The sequence below is a fragment of the Mus caroli genome, chromosome 13 (genome assembly GCF_900094665.2).
Source record: "Mus caroli chromosome 13, CAROLI_EIJ_v1.1, whole genome shotgun sequence".
Classification (NCBI taxonomy): domain Eukaryota; kingdom Metazoa; phylum Chordata; class Mammalia; order Rodentia; family Muridae; genus Mus; species Mus caroli.
The window spans coordinates 52663692-52668696 of record NC_034582.1 but is presented as its reverse complement, the minus strand read 5'-3'; the positions used below and the strand labels follow the sequence as shown (position 1 = coordinate 52668696).

Below are 5005 nucleotides of genomic sequence, written 5' to 3'. Positions count from 1 at the left end.
TCCCTCATGTAAATGCTAAAATTCTCTTATGGGAGTGTATGTGGCATACATTGTACAGAGAGGATTGCTAGAAAATATCAAGAATTGTAAACAAGGTTACAGACCTTTGACCTAACATTCATCCTTTCAGAGTCTATCCTAAGGGGTAGAGAACCAAAGTGTATAAGTGGTGTGTATATAAAAGATTCTCAGGCTAAGTGGATGACTCAGTGACTAAGAGGACTTGCAGAACAAACACAAGGACCTGAGTTCAAATCTTCCCTACATAAAAACAAGGCACGGCTTCGTGTGCCTGGTACCCCAGCACTGGGAAAACACTCAGGAGGATGACGGGAGTTTGCTGGCCAGCACACAGAGTCAAACCTCAGACTACAGGTTCTTTGGCGAGAAATCCTGTCTCAAAAGAACAAAGTGAAGAGTGACTGAAGGGATGCCAATGTCCTCTGCTGGCTTCCTTGTGCATGCCTGAGAGTGTACACATGCACACACACATGCATACACCATACCTACAATGCAAAGGCACTCAGTAGCAAGAATGGAAGCTGTAAGTGATCCCAGTTGACCATCCTAACATAGAGAAAACACCTAAATTAAGTTGTTGCATCTATAATGGTGCTACTTAAAGACAAAGCTTCTAGAGGGTTCCAATTAGGTCAAAACGTGTAGGATGTTAAAAGGCCAGCCGGGTGTGGTGGTGCACGCCTTTAATCCCAGCACTGGGGAGGCAGAGGCAGGTGGATTTCTGAGTTCAAGGCCAGCCTGGTCTACAAAGTGAGTTCCAGGACAGCCAAGGCTGTGCAGAGAAACCCTGTCTCAAAAACAAAACAAAACAAAACAACAACAAAAAAAAAAAAAAGAAAGAAAGAAAAGAAAAGAAAAGAAAAAAGAAAAGGCCATATGTGCCAAATGTACTAGAGACCTGTGGAAACAAGGAGAAAAATCTTTGCAACCTTGGATAAAATATTTTAAAAAGAGCAAATAATGTCCGATGGCAAGGAGGTGACTAAGCTACCTCAGTAAACTTCAGAGATTAACGTGTTCGAAGTCACTCTAAGACCTTTTAGAACTCTTTTTTTTTAAACTTTTCAATGTGTGTATTATTTTATTTGGGGATGTTTACTCCCGAAAATGGTTGATTATGTACGCCCAAAATGAGAATAAGGATTGTCACCAAAACACACTGGGAGCCAGGTGATAATCACATAGTGATTATTGGCTGTGTGCTAGGTACCTTGGCAAGCACTCAGAGGCTAGCAAACACTGCTCAGCTCTCAAAGCAGTGGCCAGCAGCTGTCATGATTAAATGAGGATGCTGACACCAGAAATGTCTGTGTGTGACTTCATTCCCCACAAACTGCCATGGGAAAGATCAGAAACACCAAAGAGTCACCACTGAACACTTCAGAATCACCCACTCCGACAGTGAGATCTGGGACACACTACAAGGCATTTCATAACTCGGGCAAAACAAATTCATGAAATACTCTACAATGCTCCCGGCCTCAACAGTGGGGTCAGCCAGTCCCACTCACAAGGCTGCTGAAGTGGGAGAGAGGTCGGTGGAAAATGGAAAAGAAGTCTGGTGTTAGCTTGTTTTAATCCGACTGTACCAGCCACCAGACAGGAACTTAGGCCAGTCAGTTACTCCCCATCTAATAAGGTTGTAAAATGAACAAGCCAGTTTCAAACAAGATATACACTTAGTAAGAGGTAGTGTTCTCTTTTTATCTTTAACTGACAAATAAGGTTGTGTGTACTAATCCCCTAGACGTAACCTTTAAAATAAGTACACAGCACAGCCTGATGAAACCCAGCTTCCAGTCTACAAAATAACTTACGTACTTGTTGGGTTTTTGTAATACAGAAATCTAAAACTACAGGCAATGGCTTAGTGGGCAAACAAGCAAGGGGACCTAAGTTAAAATCCCCAGGACACATGTCAAAGGCGAGCACAGTGGCTCTCATCTACAATCCCAGAGAGACAGCTAGGCCCTGGCACTCGCTGGCCTTGGAGCTCCAGAATCACTGAGAGACCCTGATGAGTGATCGAGGAAGCCGTGCCACAGTGACCTCTCACCTCCATACAGGCACACGCAAACATGACCCTGCACTCTTGCATGCGCATGTGCACACATACCAGGGACACCCCCATACATACACACACAGTTAGCCACTTTCCAAAAGAACAATAGTCACTCTTGAGTGCATTTATGCTAGCTGAAGATTTATGTCTTTCAATCAATTCTATAGTCCCCCCAAAAGTTATTCTTTAAAAGATTTTTGCAAAGCTTTCTGATGTCAAGATCCCCACACACAAAAGGTTAAGCTGACCGCCAGATGGCAGTAGCATCAGGTTCCATTCGCTGAGCACCTAGGTAACCCATGCTTTGCCACAGTCTTATCTTCAAACTTCACAGCCCACCGACAGCAGCACAGGGAAGCACAACTCTACTCCATTTGGGGATGCCTCTAAAACCAAAGAACAAACTTCATGTGAGCTGCCACCTTAGCAGTCCCCAAATCCAGAACCCCTCTCATTAGAAACAGCCAGTGGTCAGGGCTGGAAAGATGGCTCAAGGGTGAAGGTTATCAGGTGCTCTCACAGAGGACCCGTATCTGAGCCCCAGCATCCACATGGCATCTTATAACCATCTGAAAATTCCGCAAGGAATCCAATGCCTGCCTCTGGCCTCCGTAGGCACACAGGTGGTGCACAGATATACACAGCCAAAATGCTCATGTACAGAAGATAAAATTTAAAATACAGAGGAAATATCCTGTCATTACTTGATATGATCACAGGGGAGTGACTTGAACATTCCCTTCCTCTGCCACCTAGTTCAGTTACAAGACACCCAAACACCCAGCTTGTGGAGCCTTCCTGTGGGAATCTGGTCTGGAAAAAAAGCGGGGGGTCATTATTTTCCTTGGAAAAGTTGACACTGTATATGCGTATCAGCCACCAATCAGTCCCTAGACCCAAGAGGTTTCCTTGATTAGAGGACTAGAGTGGCCAAAAGACAGGAAGCAGTTCCTCCACCTCCCCAGGTTTCCAAGTCACAGAAGAGGCAGCCAGCAGCACATTAGCGTCCTGCCCCCACATCAGGCATCACAGGGACTGCCGGGCCCCCAGCTCTTAAAAGAACACCAGGCCCGAGTCATCAAACATGCCCAATTGTGTTGTTATTCCAGAAGCACAGCAAATTAGAACAATAAAAAGCAAAAATTAAAATCTCTTAAGTACTACTCAGAAGGAGAGAATTTCTTTTTGTCAGGTATGGTCTGACAAATTTATTTAATATAATTAGAATCCTAAAAGAAATGCTATTTGGTAACTTGGTATTTCTACCTAATTGTAGCTTTTCAAAGTCAAAACATTTATTACTTTCACGTTTTTATGTTTGCCGTAATATAATTAATTCAGCCATCCCCCCGCCCCCAACACACACACACACACACACACACACACACACACACAAGAAAACTGTGGAGTTTATTTTGTGTTAGCATGGAGCCTGCCCTGGGGTGGTTGATATACCGGACATGGAAGAAGATGGATTTTCCTTAGACTGTATCACCTGCAGAAGGCTTCTTGGTGAGGGGGTGGGACTTTGGGTTCATTTCCATTCATTCTCTGTGCTGAGATTTTTGTCTGGTTGGAACTTGTGCCGGTCTTGTGCACTGCTGTCAATCTTTGTGAGTTTGTTACCTGCCCTGCTGTTTTCTTGGAGTCATCCACCATCCCAATAAAGAAATGAAAACTCAAACATCTTTCCGTGTCCACTAGAGGTCACTGTTTTCAGTTTCTCTCACCCTAGCCAAGGTCCTTAGAGGAGACCTTTCAGAAACCAGATTAGCAGGCAAGGCAACCAACCCAGTCACAAAACCTTCCAATCTGCCAAAACCTACCATCTGCCTTGCCTGCGAGAGGCGCCGAGGCAGTGATGTCACAGAACTTGTGGGAGTGGCCAACCAATGACTAATCTAATTCAAGGCCCATGTCACAAAAGGAAGCCCACGCCCCACACTGCCTGGATAACCAGGAACCAGAGGCTGGAGAGCCCAGAGACCTCTGGATTCTCCAGTTAATTTTGTGCATCAAGTTTTGCAACAATCTTATTCATGCTGGTCTCCAATACCTTTTCTCCCTCATCACCGTTTCTGCAAGAATATTGTGAACCTTGTCTATACGAAATAGTAAACCCAGTTCACAGACATTTAAAAAAAAAAAAACCATTTGTCTAATGTCGACACAAACAGATATAAAATGTCAAGTTCACTTTCTGATGAATCTACACAGAAGACAATAATGTCTTCTGCGTGATTACACACATTCTCATTGCGTACCTCCTAGTGATTTGCTGTTGGCTCATCTTAACTATAGGGCGGGCAGAACTGGGAGACCCAAGGCTTCCTGTGGTTGCTGAAGGTGAGACTGACCTTGACCATGGCTGGTCAGCACTCACCTGGTGGGGACTGGGGCCAGGGTGGGCTTGCGAGCCTAGAGTCCTCACCTTCAGGAGACTGCTGCTGCTTTCCTACTGCCCCCTCTAAACTACCTTTTGTTTCTCCCTTAGACAGTTTCCGTTTTCCCTGTTGCAGATGATACCGTCTTTAACATTTTCATAGCTAAGCCTTTCTACCTTTCTGTATACCTTCAATTACTTCATCTCTATACTATGGAGTAAAATTCCCTGGATTGTGTTGTTTATATATGCATGCATCTGAGTTTATGTATATGCTTTGTAAGCATGGGGGACACAGAAGAAGTCAGAAAGGCACATAGGATCCTCTGGAACTGAGGTTCTGGGTGGTTTTGAACTCGGGTGAGCTGCCGGAAACTGCAGGTCCTCTGCTTAAGACTCTTCCCTGCTAAGCAACACCTTTGGTTACATTGTTTCCTGCTAAGCCACACCTCCAGCCTTCAGTTACATTGTTTCATGTCTATTGGTTACATGGGCATTGCTAAGCAATGCTGTAGGTATGGCTTAAGGAAACGCAAGTG

General features: G+C 44.6%; 1 pseudogene; it reads right to left on the bottom strand.

The window, feature by feature from the left end:
* Positions 1-4001: 4001 nt before the first annotated feature.
* Positions 4002-4449, bottom strand: LOC110307679 (annotated as a pseudogene).
* Positions 4450-5005: the final 556 nt, after the last annotated feature.